Source organism: Nycticebus coucang, chromosome 15, assembly GCF_027406575.1.
Source record: "Nycticebus coucang isolate mNycCou1 chromosome 15, mNycCou1.pri, whole genome shotgun sequence".
Lineage (NCBI taxonomy): Eukaryota > Metazoa > Chordata > Mammalia > Primates > Lorisidae > Nycticebus > Nycticebus coucang.
Genome location: NC_069794.1, coordinates 90735810 through 90757732, shown reverse-complemented (window position 1 = coordinate 90757732; position 21923 = coordinate 90735810). Strand labels below are relative to the sequence as shown.

Below are 21923 nucleotides of genomic sequence, written 5' to 3'. Positions count from 1 at the left end.
ATGTGCGTTCTTCAGCCTTCTCTCTTGGTGAGGCTCAAGTCCACCAGGATACTTACTAAATTCCTGTCCCTTAACTCTCCTTCTGGACGGGAGCCTTTGTTGAAAGTTGGCTTCAGTCCGCCATCTTGTCTCCCCCTCCTCCCAAAAATCTTAAAGAATTTTGGTTCATGAATGACAGTGACGGACTGATCCACAGGTTTCTGTTTCCCCCTCCCTCTTTCCCCTCTCCCACTCCTTCTTTAAGAAACAGGGTCTCACTTTGTTGTCCAGACTGAAGTACAGTGATGAGAGTGATCACAGCTCACTGCAGCCTCAAACTCCTGGGCCCAAGCGATCCTCCTGCCTCAGCCTCCCAAGTAGCCAGGGCTACAGGAGTGTACCAGGAGACCCAGCAGATTTGCAGATTCTTTTCTTTTCTTTTCTTTTTTTTTTTTGTGGAGACAGAGTCTCACTGTACCACCCTCGGGTAGAGTGCCGTGACATCACACGGCTCATAGCAACCTCTAACTCTTCAGCTTCCACGATTCTCCTGTCTCAGCTTCCCAAGCAGCTGGGACTACAAGGCACCCGCCACAACACCCGGCTATTTTTTTGTTGCAGTTTGGCCAGGGCTGGGCTTGAACTGGCCACCCTCGGCATATGGGGTCGGCGCCCTACTCACTGAGCCACTTTTCTTAAATGTCTTTGTCTCACTTTACAAAATGAGTGTTTCCTTTTCAATTTCTGCATAACTGGCAGCGTCAATACTGTTTCTTCCTAATGTTTAGTTTACCGTTTACCAGAGTGGACTCACTATTTTACTTTTCAGTGAATTGGACCCGGAGTTTCTTAAAGATAGAGAAGGTATTTTACAACAAATTGGTTTTAAAAATGAATATAAGAATACTGAAGTTTTCTGTTTCCTCTGGTTGTTTGTTTTTTTCAAGGAGTTTTCCATTTCATCATCTGCACTCTCTGAAGTGCTCCCTCACAGGGCTTCCCTCTTCCAAAATGCTCCAACATCAAGTCTTTGTTCAAATCTCTCTCAGTTGGGTCAGCAGGGTCTTCCTCAACCACTCATTAAAACTGCACCCTGCCCCAGCCCTGGCAGTTCCTGTCTCCTTTACTGGCTGTACTATTTTTTCCCTCCTTAGTACTTAACATCTTTCTAGAATCTAGAACATTCTGAAGCATATGATAAACGGTCAATATGTGGTTGTTGAATCAATCAATTAATAAAATAATCACCTAATCACTTAACTGATGACTAAGCATTTTTTCAGTTGTTTGTTTTGAGACAGTTTCACTTTGTCGCCCTTGGTAGAGTGGCGTCACAGCTCGTAGCAACCTCCAACTCCTGGGCTTAGGCGATTTTCTTGCCTCAGCCTCACAGGTAGCTGGGACTACAGGTGCCCACCACAACACCCAGCTATTTTTTGTTGCAGTTTGGCTGGGGCCAGATTTGAACCCACCACCCTTGGTATATGGGGCCGGGTTCGAACCTGCGACCCTCAGTATATGGGGCTGGCGCCCTACCCACTGAGCCACAGGCGCTGCCCAAGCATGTTTTTGTTTTACCCTTATTTTTGTGACTAAAATGTAAAATATCCATCTTTAAAAACAAAATGAACAAATACCCAAGCAGAAAGTAAATTTCTTTTTCAATTTATTCTCCCCTTAGGCCAGCAGTTCTCAACCTTCCTAATGCCCCGACCCTTTAATACAGTTCTTGTGGGTCTCGACCCACAGGCTGAGAACCGCTGTAGGCAAACGAACCCATGTGCAAAAATCCATTCAAGCAATCTAGTCACTAAGATCTTGCCTTCTGATAGTAGGATCAGCAGATATGAATTCTAGTTTATAACTGTGGCTTTTCCAGTTATTTGCGTTTTCCTCATCTGTAGCATTAGAAAACTGGCCCTCTGCTCCCCTACCTCTAAATTTCTGTAAGGCTCTGATAATTAAGCATCAGAAACAACTAGTTTGGTGACTACTCCCTTTCCTTCAACAAGGCACGTAAGTTTCACCATATTATACATTTAACTCTAGGTAATAAGGCCAACAATCAACTAAAAAATAAAACAAACCCTAACAAAGCTAAGTACTAAATGTGACCATCATTTATTGTATTTAAGAGTTTTGCAGCTTGTGTGAGGGACAGGCATGTCTTCTATCTATCTTTCAGGCACTTAATATAAAGCAAGGAGCATGTAATACATGTAATCTTTTGATGACCCATCATGTTGAAGAGTGCTTAATAATTATCCAAAAGCAGCAATTAAGTGAGAAGAAACGCCTGATAAGGTTGCAGATATCTGGACATGTACATCTGTTCCAAATTCAGTCATCTGTACCCAAGATCTTAGAGAAAGAATTGGTGTCAATCTGACATTCAGTGACAAACAATTATTACCAAAATCCAGTATGCCATCAGGGATAGTAACAAAACTGGAAAGATAAGTACAAATTGACCTCTGATGGTACGGAAATCTGAAGCCCTTGATTATGGCTCAAAGCTGTCATGTTGGCAAGAAAATTCTCATTCAGCCTAAAAGTACAAGAATTCTTACCTCTCTCATCCTGGCCTTGAAAACCAGCTCTCCCAGCCACAGTCTGAATTATCCAGCAGTCACTAGGAGCTTCCTTTGGGACAAATTTTGTTTCTTCTAATCTTTTCAACTGATTTATTTCCAAGTCCTGTTTCCTGGGCTCCTCAGACCTATCTGTGACCTTCTTTCTGTTTTAATGACTTTTATAAACTCTTGGATCAGGCTTTGGGGTTTCTCTTCCTCTTTCCAGCTTCTGCACCCCCTTGTGGGTCTCTATAAGAGCCTTCCCCGCTCCAGCTCTGGACAGGAGCTGTAAGGAGAGCTCGCTCATGTTAGTAATAAAATTTAACAGCTTCCACTTCTCGAATATCTACAACATGGCAGGTGCGGTAGCAGGTGCTTACCACGTGAAGTCTTGTTTAACTTACACATTTTTATGAGAAAATTTGTTATTATTGACATTTTACAGATGAAAAATCTGAGAAATTAAGTGATTCTATGAAGTATACAAAGAAGGCAGCAAGATTCTATGTCCAGACTCTATTCTTTTTTATTTTTTTGCTGTGCCCTTGGCAGAGTGCTATGGTGTCATAGCTCACAGCAACCTCAAATTCTTGGCTCAAGAGATCCCCTTGTCTCAGCTTCCGGAGTAGCTGGGACTACAGGGACCCACCACAACTCCTGGCTAGTTTTTCTATTTTAATAGAGACAGAGTCTCACTCTTGCTCAGTCTGGTCTTGAACTCCTGCGCAATCCACCTGCCTTGGCCTCCCAGAGTGCTGGGATTACAGCTGTGAGCCACCCTACCCAGCCTAGAGTTTGTGCTTTTTGCTCTGACACACGGTTTCTCTACCAAGCATTTCCAACATGAGTGATGCCAGTGTCATTGGCCCTTCTTTATTTTATATAGTGGTCAAATTAACACAAACGTCTTAATCATTTTGTTGCCAAGAAATATTGTTTCTAAACTTGCTTTCATAACACTAAAATGTCACTAGCCATTTACACTGGGGTGATACTTGCACCAGGGGTGAAATTATGGACACCTGGGAGTCAAGCGCCAAATTATATTACCAGTCATGTGGAAGTCACCGTCACACACTTGAAGAAACAGAATGCTGACACTCAAGAATATCTTTTTTGTTGTTTTTCTGAGACAGAGTCTCACTTTGTCACCCTTGGTAGAGTGCTGTAGTGTCATAGCTCACAGCAAACTCAGACTCTTGGGCTCAAGCAATCCTCTTGCCTCAGCCTCCCCAGGAGCTGGGACTATAGGCACCTGCCACAATGCCCAGCTATTTTTAGAAACGGGGTCTCGCTTTTGCACAGGCTGGTCTCAAACCTCTGAGCTCAGGGCAATCCATCCACCTCAGTCTCCCCAAGTGCTAGGATTACAGGCGTAAGCCACCGTGCCCAGCCTAAGAATATACTTAATAAAGAAATAAAAATTATTAATTTTATTCATGTTAACCCTTGACTGCATATCTTTTAAATATTCTGTGTGACAGAATGGAAACTACTCACATAGAAATATGGCCATTTTGAGGAAAGCACTTGGGTAAGAGATGTTTGAGTTTTGAGCTGAATTAGCCTCATTTTTTTCATAAAGACATCATTTTTACTTGAGACCACAAATGACAAAGCATTGTTATTCAGACTTGAGTATTTGGCAAATGAGGAAAGTGGGCCTGGGTTGACATTTATTGTCAATGATAAAATTTGAGCTTTCAAGCAAAATAATTACCTTGGAACATTTGTTTGTTTCTATTACATTATTCTTGGCAGCTTCTCAATAGTTACAGACCTTTCAGATAAAGGTCATGAGTGGTATTAATAATTATAACTTTTTATATGTTAAAGTAAAATGTATCAATATTTGGAAGCTCTACATAACTCAGTAAATCGATATTTTCCAAATGACTAATGTGCAGTGTTACAGAATCGTGTATCAGTAAAGCCTCATCTAAAATGCAAGATAGGATGGTGTATTTAATACGTACATATATACTACGTACACAGACAACAGAATATGAAGAATTCATGGGCTCCATATTTCAATCAACTTTTTTTTTGTGCAGTTTTTGGCTGGGGCCAGTTGTGGGGCCAGTGCCCTACTCCTTGAGCCACAGGTGCCACCCTCAGTCAACTTTTAGAAAGCCATGTGTCAGGTCAGCATGGCATCAAAAGCAATATTCATAATTATCTGAAAATGCAAATAAATTACCATTCTGTTTTACAACTACATACTTGTATGAGCTTGTATTTTTATCATATACTCAATTAAAACATCATATTGCAACAGATTAAGTGCACAGATGTAAGAATTTAGCTGTTTTCCATTAAACTAGTCTTTAAAGAAGTGATGTTTACAAAAATTGTAAAACGATGTTCTTGAACTATTTTGGGGGGGTTGGAAAATAGATTTCTTTACATTAATTTGTATTGGGTTGAATATTATTTTAAAATTAATTAATCATAAAACATGTTAAATGTTTCTTAGTTTTAATTTCTACTAAGGTAAGTATCAATAGGATAAGCCAGAGTTCTTTGGAACCTCAAGAATTTTCCAGCATGTAGGAGCACCTGAGATCAACTCATTTGAAAACCAGTGATAGGGGAGAGTTTTATGTAGCCACTGAATATATATCCAGGAGACTAAATCCAGAAAGATCCCAAAATAAGATATAACGTGTGCAGCAAAATGGCTAAAGTGTGTGTACTCTAATGTTAACAAAATCTGCAGAGTTATGAAATTGTAATTTTATTATTATTTGGCTAAATTTGTTACAAATTTTTACAAAATGAGCATAGCTTGCTTAAGTAAAAAATGAATAAATTAACAAGCAAATGAATCACTGAATTATCATGTGATTGTCTTACACAATAATAGCTTTTTTGGTCTAGGAAGGAGAAATTTTTCTTTCTTCATTGCTTTTTTTATTTTTATGCAATCATTGCCTTCTTGTGTCCTGACAGTGATTGTTGATACACATATTTCTTCTCCAAGGCCCCTGCCGCCTGGTCAAGGGTTCCTAACTGTCTAGGTCCTCCCAATGCTGTACATCTTATAAAACCACCTTGCATCTGAAGATTATCCACAGTCACTGTCCTCTGCAGCACAGTGATGTTTTGCTTTGTATGGTCACACTGTTTCAGGCTGGCACACGGAACTGTTGATCGCTATGATATCTGAGCCAGTCTGAATTTTCAGCACCCCAATGTGCACCTGCAAACATCTGTTAATGGCCCCAACAACGGGAGGGGTGTATGCACCAGAAGAATGACCTACATGTTGGGTCCATGTAGACACTCAACTGCTCAGTAGTTAAGGCACTGAAGTCCAAGGGACCTGGGGTAACTCCACAACTCTGAGTCCCTGAGTATGTTTTATACCTCTCTCATTCTCCATTTCCTCATCCAAAAGGTGAGGACATTTTGCAGATTTATTATAACATGGAAAGTCTTACATATCCTGGCAGATTGTAAGTGCTCAAAAAAATAAGGTGCTTTACCTTTATTATCACATTATTAATATTATTGTTATTAGCATGATGCTAGGGGTTAACTCCCCCATTTAATCAGCTGTCTTTCCTTAGAAATCATAGATAATAGCGGCTACTCTCTTCTCTACTTCAACCTTGTTAAGTAATTGTTTTTAAGTTTACTCAATCTGCAGAGCCTAAAAGGCGTAGCAAGTCCTGGATGGAGAAATCTCGTCAAGACTTAAAGGGCAGGGCCAGAGACCACAGGCTTGGTAGCTCAGCTGACCAGGAGATACTGTAGAGAGAGTGTCTGGAGAGACAGAGTGTAATGATACGTCCTATCATACAGAAAAGGAAGCAGAATGAAGGGGAGGGTGGCGGACACGGGCTCAAAGACAAATTTTGCAGACTCCATAGTTTTACTTTGAGTTGCTTTTGTGTGGTCTACTCTGTTTAAAAATCAGAGGATAAAGACCTGGATCTTTTCTTTTACTTATACGATCCAGTCATAGTCCTTCTTAAACTTATTACTGGCTGGCTCGGCAGGTATGACAGCCTACTTGATCAGGAAGCCAAAAAATGTCTAACAAGGGGCAAGAGAACACCTGGCCACGGGTACTTAAAATGCAGCTAGACAGCAGTTAGAGGACCAGGGTAGTTCATCGTGATGCATGGTTTTCCAACTATAGCTTTGGACATGAAGGAAAACCGTCCATCCCCTTCCTGATACACTGCTTCCATTTTCTCATCAAATTCAGAACTCCTAAAAAACAGAAAAGAATTCTTTCGGCATCTCTAAATATCAAATAGTCTTGTATGATTACAAGAGAACTAGGTCCTCTAAACAAAATTAAATACAGTAATTTAAAAAATGAGTATTTTAATAAGTATTCTGTGACACTGTTATAAATGTCCTATCATGATCCTTTTTTATTTCCTATAAGGAAATACATCCCCAGGTGTTAAAGGATGATGTATAAGTTCTACAGTATAAAAAAGCTCTTAAGTAAACTTTAAGAAAAATATGTTTGAACACTTGTGTTTCCTCCCGTCAACCCCCACATATACAGAAAGTTTCCCTATGAAGAGAAACTCTCTGGGAAGGTTCATGTTCACATTTAAAATAATACTCTAATCTAAAATTTGGGAAGTGCTAAATAAAGGGTCTGTATGGAATCTGCCTAGTTACAGAGGGAAGGTAGAAGGCAGAGGCTGGGAATCGGGAGACAGGCCTGGGATCTACTGCTGATAGGCTGTGAGGCTCTGCCCCTGTGTTGTACCTTTGCAGACGTCAGTTTCTTAATAAGTGTGTTATATTGAGATGACTGAACTTAAATACCTCTCAGAGGTTCTTTGGGCTCCATGATCCTATATTCAATTTCCTCTCTTGCTTTGTGAACTTTTGTTCATCCAGTTATTTGTGGACCCCTCTGCATCATTTGGCACCACTGACCACAGTCTCCTTCTGACAACTCCACCCCTGGCTTCTGCAGTGAGACTGACTCAGGGACTCATCTGTATTTGTCCTCAGTCATGGCTGGCCCTCGGGCTCCATTGCTGAACTAACTGCAGCTTGGCTTTTTCTTTCTTCTCTTTACCGATCTCTCCTTTTTTCAGAGAGTTGACAATTTCTACTACCTTCCATTAGTCTCTGCTGTAGTTCAAATGTGTCCCTTACAGCTCATGTGTTGGGAACTTAATCCTCCAAGGCACGTGTTGAAAGGTGGAACCTAATTTAGGAGGTGTCTAGGTCACAACCGTTCTCCCCTCATACGTGGATTCAGGACATTATGAGAGTAAATCAATCACAGCAGGAGGGGGTTAGCATGAATGGAGCATTGAGGCCCATCCTGGTGAGGACTTATAAGAAGACCAGAGATACAGGGAGAGCCTAAATCTTCTTAGGGATTATTTAAGTAGTTGTGATCAGAATGTTGGTAGAAATATGGAGCATAAAGGCCATTTTAGTGAAGTATCAGATGAAAATGAGAAACAAGATACAGATGGTCTTCTACTTAATGATTTCTCAACTTCACAATGGTGCAAAAGAAACACATTCAATAGAAAGAATGCTTTAGTGCCTATGAACAATTGTTTTTCACTTTTAGCACAAAATTCAATGAATTATATGAAATATTCAAAAACGGACTATAAAATAGGCTTTGTGTGAGATGATTCTGCCCGACTAAAGGCTGGTATAATGTGTTCTGGGCATTCTGAATGGTCTCAGCTCTGCCCACATTTGAAGCAAAGGCCACCCTATCCTTGCTGTACAGTTATAACGAACTTCGTGGAATTGTGCGGTGTCCTAGGACTTGGGGAAGGCAGAACCTAAGAGTGATGGCCTAGGATATCTGGTAGAAGAAATACCTACCCAGCAAAGCATTCAAGGTGCTGAGTGGCTACTTTGGCTGCTTAAAGTAAAAGGAAAGAAAAGAGAAGTGATTTAAAGAGAAATAAGTTAAAATTGGAACTTACTTAAAAGGAAGCAGAATGGAAAAAATATGGAAACTCTCAGGTGGGCCATGTAAAGATTAAAAAAGTGTGTTCGGGAAGCAATGCTAAGGGTTTGTGTGACCAAGTAACCATCTGCTAAGACATTAACATGGATAGAAGACACCCAAGTTCTATTCATCAAGATAATTTGAGAATGATCCACAAGGCATTTCAGAGAAATCCAGGGCAAACTAGGACCTTGAGAATAAGGTGTACAGGGAGGTCCTCACCTGTGGGACCCCAGCATTCACGGGGCTGAGATGCCTTGGTACTGCTCCCTGAACTCTGGGATAGCACCCCTTGGCTGCTCAAGGTGGCCCAAATGTGGTTTGGCACTTTAGAAGGTATAAGTCATAAGTCTAAGCAACGTCCACACGCAGCTGACTCTGCAGGCACACAGAACGTTAAGAGTTGTGTGGCCACGGCAGCCTTCATCTAGATTTCCAAGGATGTTGTGAATAGTAGCTTGGGAGCCTAGGCAAAGACTTGTCATAGGAGCAAAGCCACTGCAGGGAGTCCCCACGAGGACAAGGGCTAGTGGGGCCAGGGGAATGGGGCAGCCCTAAAACCATAGAAGGGTCAGGCCACCCATGTGCAGCTCCAGCCTGGAGAAGCTGCGGGCATAGGGCTCTAAACTGGGAAAGCCACTGTGTGGATTGAGCCCAGAGAAGCTGCAGGGTCCCAAGCTCTGCCCCCGTGTGCAGTTTCATGCCTGTCCCTCCACTGTGTTCTGGAAGTTCACAAACTCACAGCTGGAGGAAATCTGAATGCCCCTTGAGCCCCACTCATATCTGATATAGATAAAAAGCTGGACTTGGGACTTTCGAGTTGTTGTTGGAACAAATTAAGACTTTGGTAATTATTTTGAGAAAATGAATGTGTTTAACATGTGAGAAGGACGTGAACTTGGTGGGCCAGTGTTAGGGTTTGAATGTGCCCCCCAAGTTCATGTGCTGGGAACTGAATCCCCAGTGTAGCAGTGTTGAGAGGCGGGCCCTTTATGAGGTGACTCCATCCTGGCTTCATGAATGGCGTTGGCTACTGAGAGCGGGTTTGTTACAAAAGCGAGTTCAGTCCTCTCTTGCCGTCTCTCGGGCACATTTTTGCTGTGTGAAGTCTTCTGCCTTACTATGATGTAGCAACAAAGCCCTCATCTCCCACAACCTCTCAGTGTCCGACTTCCCAGCCTCCAGAACGGTGACCCAAATAAATGCCTATTGTTTGTAAATTACTCAACATGTGGTATTCTGTTACAGCAGAAGAAAGTGGTAAGTCCCCTTACACCAATACCTTATCAATCTCTATTTTTAGGCCATATAGTGACATATCACACAAAAGAAAGAACACAGATTTGGGGCTTTAACAAAGTTAGGTTCTTTAACTCTGGAACCTGTAAAGACTTATTGAAAATAACTCTTCTGACTTTACAAATTAAGAAAACACAGAGGAGAGAAGTCAGATTAATTACCTACCCAGTTACTACACTGGACGTGATCAAAATTACCAGGAGAGTGCTCAGTCCTAGTAGAGAACAGATTTCAATAAATCTTTGTTAAAATATTCTTCAGAATGTCTTGTTAGGCAGGGTATTAAAAGAAACAGATATTCTGAACAAGTACTAAGAGGTTGATAGTTACCTAAAATCGGCTTTTCATAATTTACTCAATTACTTTCCAAATAATTATTCAATTGTCCACTAAGTACATATTTGGTACAGCAGAATAAAACAAAAGAAGATTGGTGTGTCAGAATAACTTGGCCTCTTCAAATGGCAACGGAGAGTCTTTTAAGAAGACACACTTCCTTAGAGGACACCAAAGTTTGTCTGAAATGGCAACAGCCTGGTGGAAAATGAGTCTTCAGAGACGGCAAAGCCCGGAAGAGCTTTCCGGCCAGACTTTTTTCTTCCTGTGATACTTTAACAGATGGATCTTCACAATTAGCATCACATTTGCATTTTTCTCTCCATAAAAAAAAGAAAGAGCTAATAATCTTAAAAGGAGAATTCAAAAGGGTCATTCCATCATATTTTTATTGATTTTATTTATAATTTGTATGCCAAGTCTTCTTTATGATACTTATCACCTCCAACACTCTCCGAGGAGAGGAACACATTTACAAATGAGGAAACAAGCGGAACAGTTATTCAGGAGCATGAACTGGAAAATGACTTTAGTACTAAAACTGACTGGAAGGCCCTAGTAAAGTAGAAGAAATGTGGAGATTCACCTGCTGCTTGAAGCCCATCAACGCGATTTCCCCCAACAAAAGAAGCCTGTTATCTTTCATGCACATTTCTGTGAGACACCCTTCCTTTCCCGTGCTCTGTAACTCCCACCACTCAGAACCATTTACTTTAAAGGTGCTAGGAAATAAATGAAATCATTGAACAAATTAACATCCCCCCAATACCCCCCCCACACACACACAAGCTCTCCAGGTCTGCAGCGGGAGACAGCAGTCGTATGAACGAGGGCGGGCAGAGTGGTTAACAGACACGGCTACAGAGCACGGAGGAATGAGAGGAGGTCGGGAGGAAGTATCCCTCAGAAGGCTGGGTCTGTGTGAACCAGGATCAGGCCCCATCCAGGGTGTAACAGGGAGCATTACAATCTCAGCCATCGTCGAAGCTTCCCTGGAAAGCTGAGATTGTTCTCATTTTGTGGAAAGAGAAGCTAAGACTTAGGGAAGTAAACCATCTTGCTCAGAGTACTCCAGTAAAGGAGTAAATCCGAGACATTCATTTAGGTCCTGCCCAACAGCAAACTTCTTGATTGTAACGAGTGTGCCATTTTCTCCCGTCAACTCCATGTAATAAATTTGCTCTGGTAAAGGTTTTTCCTTGATATATCTGTATCTAATCCTCTGAAATTGATAACATAACTTTGCAAGTCACCTGAATAGGGATTAGGAGTGTAATCAATAACCACAAAACCGAGAAGACAAAGTGATCAACAAGGAGCCGGACCCTTGACCTGAAGTTCCCTAGGGCTGCGTTCTAATCAAGTCTGCTAATTAGCCACAGACTAAATGAATAAATTAGAGGCCAAGTCCTTTCAAACCACAAATCTGGGCTGACCCTTTGTAGAAGCACAGAGTGAACATGTACTGTTTTTCATTTTCTTTCCCTTTTTTCACATCAGATGGGCAATGCACCCATCATAATAAGGTTTGAGGGGTAACAAGTTACATCTCACACCTGAGTGTGAAAAACCAGTGATCACACTCACAAAGCACAAAGGTTCATATTTGCACGGACAGTGTGCTCCATTTCGTACAGTGCAGACCCTCAGTGTATCTTGAAACACATGAAATTATAATGAAAAAAATTGTAATTTTTAAAATTTTCTTTTGCAGTAATATTGCCTTTCCTTTCCGACATCTTTTTCTGCTTTGAAATTGATATATCCAACCTGGGAATCAGGGTCTTTAAAAGCAATCCTGGTCAAACTATCAAATTTTCATCAGATTCACTAAATTCTATCCCATAGGTAAAATCAGAGCTGACCTTCTTGAGTTGGAGAGAACATGGTGCCTCATAATCTGTGTCCTAAATGAAAGACAGTAACACCACACATGTATAACCTATACATTCTGCAAGCCCAGACAGCCTGGAAAAAGAAACTCCTCTCCCTCCCCTCTTGCTGCTGGACTTCAGGCCTCTTCAACAACACACTGAACGCATTCTGCACATGAGGCTCAGTCTCACCTGAGCCAAAGTCAGTCAAGGGTGGACTGAGTCTTTGCAGCGCAGGACAGGAACAGAAAAGGATCAAGAAAAGAGAAATACGTCCTCTGCCTAGTACAGGCCAATGTTCTCCCCCTTCCATAGAACACTTTGTTTTTGAGACAGAGTCTTACTCTGTACCTTGGGTAGAGTGACACGGCATCACGGCTCACAGCAACCTCAAACTCTTGGGTTCAGGTAATCCTCTTGCCTCAGCCTCCCTAGTAGCTGAGACTACAGGTGCTCGCCACAACACCTGACTAATTTTTCTATTTTTAGTAGAGACAGGCTTTGGCTCTTGCTCAGGCTGGGTCTCAAACTCGTGAGCTCAAGCAATCCATGTGCCTTGGCTTTCCAGAGTGCTGGGATTACAAGTATGTGCGACTGGGCCTGGCCAACTCCCCAGGAACTATTGCTAAATTTAGAAGGGCTGGAAAGTGAGACGTAGCATAGGGAGAAGGGCAAAGCAAAGAGAAGGGCCCTCATCTGAGATGCTCTTCCATCCCTCCTCCCTCAGTCCAGACCCTCTTACCTTCATTCTATTCCCTTGACCCAGAAGATCTGTGCCACCCTATCCCTAAGCTCCTACTCTCCTTCACTGTCACCCGGCCCTCATCCCCAGAAAACATATTCAGAACTGCGAAGTCTCATCTGGCTTCTCCAGAGTGGTGGGAAGGCACCTATTTCGAAGCTGTAGAGTCTCAGCAAGAGCAGATTGGTTGGCTGTCTTTATATTCAGAAGCCTGACTTTTCACAGAAATAAAGTTCTTCAAGATGGCTACATTGGATAGCACTGTTATTCAGGGTACAGTTTGAGTTAAGTAGGATTTTTTCTGCTGGTCTTAGATCCTAAATATTACAAGATAACGTTCTGGTTGCAAACAAATATGTTGGGAACCCAACCTGCTTCTGGGCAGGAATCTACCCACACGTCATCATACACATCTATTCATCAGGCAGAAAAATGGGAAATGTACCAACAGAGCCATGTACTTTGAACAATGTTATCCAAAGAATTTGGCCCATTAATTAAATTCTGTTATTATGAAAAGAAAGAGCAGGCACTAGACCCAACAGAAATTCCTCATTCATTCCAGGATGCTTACTTTCATTTTCTGTAAATAGTGCACAATTTAACGTACAGAATTGCCACAATCATGTCTGGTGGTAATTCCAGATTTAGATATGGGAAAGTCTCATTAAGAGAAATCACATAGCTGTAATTCTTTCTAATGGAATTTTTGGTTCAAACCATCATTCATGAGGGAACTCTAAATTTAGAAAGGCGAAATATTTTTTTAATTTACTGAGGTTAATCCAAGAAGATCATTTGGAAATATTTTAAATGCCTATGATAGAAATCATTTGCGGGAAGGATATAATGAATTCCTTAATGTGTTTATTTCAGGACAAAAATAAGAATAATACTCTTTTTGTAAGTGGGAAGAAAACTAATAGGATTAGATTTGCAATGGAAGAAACTTGGGGGGAATTTGGCCAGTGGGGAGCCGGCCCAGCAACGTGAGCAGATGTAGTATCAGGATCTGATCTGGGAAACCGGCCCAGTACTGTCAGACCTTCTCAAACTGCCTCAACCATGGAGATGCAAAAATGGAAACTTATTTCCAGTTTGCAGCTTTAACGGAGCCACAGGGGGTACTACTCACCGCACAGTACAAGGGAGTTTTCAATTGCATTTCACGCCTGCAGCGTTTACAGATACAGAAGTCCAGGTCAACTGGAAGCTGAGCCTCTGGACTGAATGACCAGTGATACTCCTTACTGTGTTTAGTAATAGTTATTCCAACATATGTAATAAACATATTTATGTTTGAAATGCACTTTAAGGCTCGGCGCCTGTGGCTCAAGTGGCTAAGGCACCAGCCACATACACGTGAGCTGGAGGGTTCGAATCCAGCCTGGGCCTGCCAAACAATAATAATGGCTGCAATAAAAAATAACCGGGTGTTGTGGCGGGCACCTGTAGTCCCAGCTACCTGGGAGGTGGAGGCAGGAGAATCGCTTGAGCCCAGGAGTTGGAGGTTGCTATGAGCTATGATGCCACGGCACTCTACCCAGGGCAACAGCTTGAGGCTCTGTCTCATAAAAAAAATAAATAAATAAAAGAAATGCACTTTAATAGAAAATCAAAGACATTACCAACTAGTTCTAAATCTAACAAATTAATAAAAGTAATTTTTACTTACACAGTGATAAAGGGTTAGAATTATAATCTGTATTTCCTAATATGCCCTGGTCGAGAATGTGAATGAAGGCGGTGCCTGTGGCTCAGTTGGTAGGGCGCCGGCCCCGTATACTGAGGGTGGCGGGTTCAAACCCGGCCCCGACCAAACTGCAACCAAAAAATAGCCGGGCGTTGTGGCAGGCGCCTGTAGTCCCAGCTACTCGGGAGGCTGAGGCAAGAGAATCGCTTAAGCCCAGGAGCTGGAGGTTGCTGTGAGCTGTGTGAGGCCACGGCACTCTACCGAGGGCCATAAAGTGAGACTCTGTCTCTACAAAAAAAAAAAAAAAAAAAGAATGTGAATGAACATGGGATTAGGAAGTATGAAAAAGTAGTGGTGTGCCCAGCAACCCATGAATGGATTAACAAACTGTGGTATATGTACACCACGGAGTGCTATTCAGCCATAAGAAAAGAGGGAGACTTCACATCTGTGTTTACCTGGATGGAGCTGAAACACATTCTTCTTAGTAAGATTATCACAAGAATGGAAAAACAAGTATCCAATGTACTCAGTACATTAATATGAAACCAATATATAAACAACTACATGCCCACATAAAAGAAAAACACAAGTATATTCTAGTGGGGGTGGAGAGGGAGACAGAGGGCGACTGGCAGGATCTCACCTAATGTGCACAACGTGAGGGCGTTCAACCCCTGGTGAAGGGCAACTTGAACTTTACCTTAGAAATGAAAACAATGTAACCTAAACATGTGTGCCCTCATATTAATCTGAAATAAAAATAAATAAATAAATAAATACTTGGATTACATAGTCGAAAAACAAAAAAATTTAGCCAGACACTGTGGCATGCACTTGTAGTCCTAGCTACTCAGGAGGCTGAGGCAGGAAGATTACCCGAGCCCAGGAGTTTGAGGTTGAGCTATGATGATACCATTGCGCTCTAACCTGGGCAACAGAGTGAGACACTTTCTTAAAAAAAAAAAAAAGAAAAAAAAATCATAGATCACCATTCCTTACAATGTCCCTCTCGCTGGCATATGATAGGTGCTTAAAAAATACTGTCAAATAAATGAATAAAAGAATATAACCTAGAATGAAAAATATGATTAACAATCTAATCTGAGCGTGGCGGCTCATGCCTGTAATCCTAGCACTCTGGAAGGCTTTGAGACCAACCTGAGCCAGGGCCAGAGTGAGACCTCATCTCTAAAAAAAATAGCCGGGCATTGTGGTGAGCACCTGTAGTCCCAGCTACTTGGAAGGCTGAGGCAAAACAATCGCTTGAGCCCAAGAGTTTGAGGTTGCTGTGACCTGTGACATCACAGCACTCTACCCAGGGCAACAAACTGAAACTGTATCTCAAAAAATTAAAAAAAAAAAAAAATCTAATGGAAATCATAGTGAATAAAAAAATGCTGATATTTGAAAGGTCATATACATATTAGCATCCTCAATTACCATAAATTTGCCATGTAGAGTTTTGTTCTAACTCACACTTATAAGGGATAGTACTTTATTTTTACTACCCAGAAGATGGCTGGGATCCAAACACCAGTTACTGGCCTGTCACCGCTGCCCCCACCCCCAGAAATGCGGGCCAAAGCTGAAGTGGAAATGGTCAGGGTTTTTTCCCAGTGATAAGCTCCATTTTGTTTGGTTCCTTATTTATTTAGCAAAGAGGGGGGCTAAGAATAGTTTTCAGAGACAATGAAAGAAATTATTTTTTCCATATTACTGGTAAAAAAAGCTAACAAACAAAAAAAAACAGGGCGGCACCTGTGGCTCAAAGGAGTAGGGCACAGGCTTCATATGCTGGAGGAGGCGGGTTCAAGCCCAGCCCAGGCCAAAAACTGGGGATATGGGAAAAAAAAACAAAAAAAAACCTGTTTTATTCTGCAGCAATTAAGATATTGGGTGATCGACAATGATAAAAAAAAAACATCAATGGTATTATGATTTTACTGGGTGTGTGTTTTGCGATTTAAGAAGATCAAGATTGATTAATCATTGATAATCTTCCCTGAGAAACAACTGGTCTGCATTCGACTTATGATATAACTCAGCCAAAGACAGAAAATTGCAAAAAGCCACTATACTAAACATTTGCACTATTCTAACTTGTTTTCTGAATGTATGTTATTAACAAGATTAAAGTAGTGCATTTAGAAAGTACGTAAAAGGTGTTTCTCACCAAGCACGATATTGTGATGACGGCTTACGTCCTCACATGTTTTCTATTAGCACACGCCTCTACTGTAATATTCTCTTCCCAGTAAGTCTCATTAAGTAGGGTTGATGCAAATAGGTGTTATTTTCCTGTTTTTTAAAACTTTATCAAGTTACACCCTAACTAATATTCCTAAAGATTCAAGTATATGTTCAAATAATGTCTGTTAAATGTTAAGGAAAAAATTCTAAGTTTTTCTAGCAATAAAAGTATAGAAAGCAGACATGTAAAATTATAGGGAGTATCTGTGTGTGTGCTGCTCTTTTGAAAATAGGTGAGCTTTAGTAATATTTCTAGATCAAGGCTGTGAAGGGAATGAACACATACTTCATTAAGCCCCAAGGGGACCCTAGCACATTAAAGAAAATAAAACTTTCTGTAGAAAATGTGTTATGCACAGCTACATCAAGGTTAAAAAAAAAAAAAAAAAAAAGGAGCACAAGACAGAGTTCAAATGAGGTCACTAAAATTACACCAGCTGGTCCCGCTCCTCACCGGCTGCAGAGGGAAGTGAGGCGCCGCAGGACACCTGAGGTTTCATCCAGACAAAACTTCACGGAAAAAAAGAAAAAAAAACCAAAACAAAACAGTAAATTGCACTGAAAAATAATCTTCAACCCGTCCAGATTGTGGAGTACTAATACAACTTAGTATTTGAAATGTTTGCCCTTCAAAGGGAAATTCTTACATAGCTGGCCCAGTTTCTGATACAGATCCTCAAGTTCCAAAAAACAGCTTCCAACTGAGAGAGGAAAGCAGGGGCTGCATCTTGGTTAATGCGAATGAAAAACCACGATTGCCAGTATCATGATAATGCCTTAAAATGTGAAGTTGAGCAGTGGGCACATGCTCCTCCCTTTCTTCACAAGCCCCAAGCTGTCGGGGTGCAAGGTGACAGGAAGGCTTTGTGATAGGGCTTACGGTGACCAGATCCAGGCGCCAGGAGTCTCACACACATTTCTCTGCTGTCTCGTTCAGTCTCCCCTTCAAATACTGGTGGTAAGGTGCTGAAGACTGTAACTCAGAGCTAAAGAGTAGCAGGAATAATGGCCAGGGCATAAATGCCGGAGAACTGAAGAACAGACATGTCCGTCGATGGGATTAATTGGGACAGCCACTCGGGTGAAAGACAGCAGGTCCCAGTCCCTTTCCCGTTGTAATGCTTATCCCTTGCCTAGCTGGCCCTGTTCTCTACAGTTCTGAGCTATCCTCTGGCGTTGTCCATCTGTCCCAGTTTCCTGCCCCCAGAGAGTGTGACCTTACTGTTACTACACAGAAAGGCAATCTAAGCACGTGCCGGAGGCAGCCTGGGGAACAGCAGGATGCCAGGAAAAAAGGTCTCCCTGGAATCCTGACCTTTCAGAAGCTTTTTTATGAACACTAGAGATAAAGCAAAGCCTGCTGACTTCACTCACCTGCAGACACCGGACACAGGAAACATACAAGGCCGTTCTTTTTTTGGCCTTACCTTGGGAGTTGGGTCATTCTTCCACCTAAGAGAATAATACATTTTTCACTGGCTTTACAGGAAGGACTACGTTTAAGTGATGGCTTGGTGGTTCTGGATTAAAACAAGGCTAGCTTATTCAAATAAAATATCTAAGCAACATATCATTGAATGGACATGAGTGCAAAAGAAAAAAGAAAAAGACAAACATCTGGCAAATTAATGAAGACTATGCTACATCAATTTAAGCTTATATAGTATTTTTATTGTAAGCCTTCAAGTATATCAGAATGGACATTTAACCTCATGCAGTAACTTCCACCTAAGAATGCTTTATCTCGGGCAGCGCCTGTGGCTCAAGGGGTAGGGCGCTGGTCCCATATGCCGGAGGTGGCGGGTTCAAACCCAGCCCCGGCCAAAAACCAAAAAAAAAAAAAAAAGAATGCTTTATCTCAGAAAACAAATAAAAAATTGTATGTATCCGTAGTTAAGGAGCAAGATGGCAGCCGAGTAACAGCTTCCTTGCATCTGGGCACCGTGAGTCTGGGGAGATAGGGACTCCAGGCATCTCTGGCTGCTGGGATCTGCCTATCATCACCCCTGAGAGGATACAGGGAGTCAGCGAGAGACTTCTGGATCCCAAGAGGAGGACTAAAACAGTGGAAAACTGGCAACTGGTCGCGTGTGTTCAATCCGTCTAAACCCGCCCGCAACTGTAAGTTCAGTAGCAGCGAGACTGCAAACCAGAAAGGCCTTACCTGTGAACTGTTTTGGTGTCTTTGGACTTGACACTCAGCTGAACTACCTTGGGGAGAGCCTGAGCAGCAGTGCGGAGAACTTTGGCCTTTGTCTAAGGCCCCAGTCTGAGCCGCTGAGCCAGACGGAGCTAATAGTGTTTGGCTCTGGGTCATAGGCAGCCATTGGGAGCGATCTGCCCTGGCAAGCTCCGCCCTCACGGTCACAGAGCTAGAATTGGGTGGGAGCTGGTACCCCAGCAACCAAGTAGCCTAAGGGCGGGGTCTGAGCCGCCTTGCAGCCCTAACCCTCGGAGGCAGAGGGAGACCAGTTTTGGCACACAGGGTAAGTGGATAGCCACTTCAGCAGGGATTCCAGGGACAAGCACTTCCCTGGGAAAGCTTCTGCTCAGCAAGTGAACAAGTTCAAAGAGCCTTTTAAGTGGGCTGAAGAGAGATTTACGGTGTCTACCTGCTGGGATTTGAGAAACTAGCAGCCTCCAGTCGTATCAGAACTGTGATTAACATCTCATACCCCAGAAGACCACGTGTTGCCCAGACAATATTCAATAACATATACATACTGCTTTGTTTTTGGTTGTGTTTTTTCTTTTTTTTTTTTTTGGTTTGGTTGTTTTTTTTGTTTCTTTGGATGTTGTAGATTGTTGTTTTGTTTTTTAAGTTCAACCTTTTCCATACACATCCTTTTTCTTTCTCAATTTTTCTGGTTTAATTATAATTTCCCATCGCTGCATATTTCAATAATTAGAACTTCATTTTTGTTAGGGTTTCTACCGCTATTATTTGGTTTTTCACCCAATTTTATCCCATAAAGTTTTCTGTTTGCTTGTTTTGGTTTGATGTATAGCATTTTTATCTATCCTCTCTACTTGGTGGAGGTGGGGTACTGTGTCTGATCAGGTTAGCAAAGAGCTGCTGACCTCAAGGGAACCACCCAACTGGGCACCCCCAGAAGGTGGTTTTTTTTTTTTTTTTTTTAAGGTTGTATCAAAGTACCCTACTGTACACCTATATTGCTCCATCTCCCTCTTTCTGTGCCTCTCTTCTTTTTGTCAATATTCCTTTTACCCACCCCCTCTCCTTTCTCTATTTTTCTTTTTTTTTCTTATCACTCGGTCCTCCTTTCTTTCATCCCTTTTTTGCTCTTCAACCTTCTCACCCTTCTGGTCCTGTAACCCTTAGTCCACAGGCACGAGAACTTAAAGAGCAAGAGGAAGTGAAAGGAAAATTAGGGCAAGGAAACAGATAAAAGAAATCACTCATGAGGAAGAATCAGCAGAAAACTCCAGGCAACATGAAGAACCAGTCCAGAACAACCCCGCCAAGGGACCATGAGGTAGCTACTGCAGAGGATTCCACCTATAAAGAAATGTTAGGAATGACAGAAAGGGAATTTAGAATACACATGTTACAAACAATGAAAGAAATGATGGAAACAATGAAGGAAACTGCTAATAAAGTGGAAAATAACCAAAAGGAAATTCAAAAACAGAATCAAATAAGAGATGAACGATATGAAGAATATAAAAAGGATATAGCAGAGCTGAAGGAACTGAAACAGTCAATCAGGGAACTTAAAGATGCAATGGAAAGTATCAGCAACAGGTTAGACCATGCAGAAGAAAGAATTTCAGAGGTAGAAGACAAAGTTTTTGAGATAACTCAGATAGTAAAAGAGGCAGAAAAGAAGAGAGAGAAAGCAGAACGTTCCCTGTCAGAATTATGGGACTTTATGAAGCGTTCCAACATACGAATTATAGGAATTCCAGAAGGGGAAGAAGAATGCCCCAGAGGAATGGAAGCCATACTAGAGAATATTATAAAAGAAAATTTCCCAAATATCACCAAAGATTCTGACACACTGCTTTCAGAGGGATATCGGACCCCAGGTCGCCTCAACTCTAAAGGAGCTTCTCCAAGACACATTGTGATGAACCTGTCCAAAGTCAAGACAAAAGAAAAGATTCTGCAAGCTGCCAGGAGTAAGCGCCAGTTGACCTACAGGGGCAAATCCATCAGAGTGACCGCAGACTTCTCTAACGAAACTTTCCAAGCAAGAAGACAATGGTCATCTACCTTTAATCTACTTCAACAGAACAATTTCCAGCCCAGAATTCTGTACCCTGCTAAGCTAAGCTTCAAAATTGACGGAGAGATCAAATCATTTACGGATATACAAACATTGAGGAAATTCGCCACAACAAGACCAGCCCGACAGGAAATACTTCAACCTGTTCTGCACACTGACCACCACAATGGTTCAGCAGCAAAGTAAGAACTCAGAAATTAAAGGACAGAACCTAACCTCCACACTGATGCAAAAGATAAAACTAAGCAATGGACTCTCACAAAATAAGACGAATAGAATACTACCACACTTATCAATTATCTCAATAAATGTTAATGGCTTGAATTCCCCACTGAAGAGACATAGATTGGCTGACTGGATTAAAAAACACAAGCCATCCATTTGCTGTCTGCAAGAAACACACCTGGCTTCAAAAGACAAATTAAAGCTCCGAGTCAAGGGTTGGAAGACAATTTTTCAGGCAAATGGAATTCAGAAGAAAAGAGGAGTTGCAATCTTATTTTCAGATACATGTGGATTTAAAGCAACTAAAGTCAAAAAAGACGAAGATGGTCACTTTATATTGGTCAAGGGAAAAATACAACGAGAAGACATTTCAATTCTAAATATTTATGCACCCAATGTAAATGCTCCCAGATTCTTGAAACAGACCTTACTCAGTCTGAGCAATATGATATCTGATAACACCATAATAACAGGGGACCTTAACACTCCTCTTACAGAGCTGGACAGATCCTCTAAACAGAAATTAAACAAGGATATAAGAGATTTAAATGAGACCCTCGAACAACTGTGCTTGATAGACGCATATAGAACACTCCATCCCAAAGATAAAGAGTATACATTCTTCTCATCACCCCATGGAACATTCTCCAAAATTGATCATATCCTAGGACACAAAACAAATATCAACAGAATCAAAAGAATTGAAATTTTACCTTGTATCTTCGCAGACCATAAGG

At 41.6% G+C, this 21923-nt stretch overlaps 1 protein-coding gene and 1 non-coding gene across 2 annotated transcripts in view; both read right to left on the bottom strand.

Moving 5' to 3' along the window:
- Positions 1 to 21923, bottom strand: part of LHFPL6 (LHFPL tetraspan subfamily member 6) — a 298609-nt gene that overhangs the window by 98468 nt on the left and 178218 nt on the right. The window lies entirely within an intron of this gene.
- On the bottom strand, positions 11644 to 11750 carry LOC128567136 (small nucleolar RNA U13). Its single transcript, XR_008374790.1, has one exon. It is a non-coding gene; the product is annotated as a small nucleolar RNA U13 (small nucleolar RNA).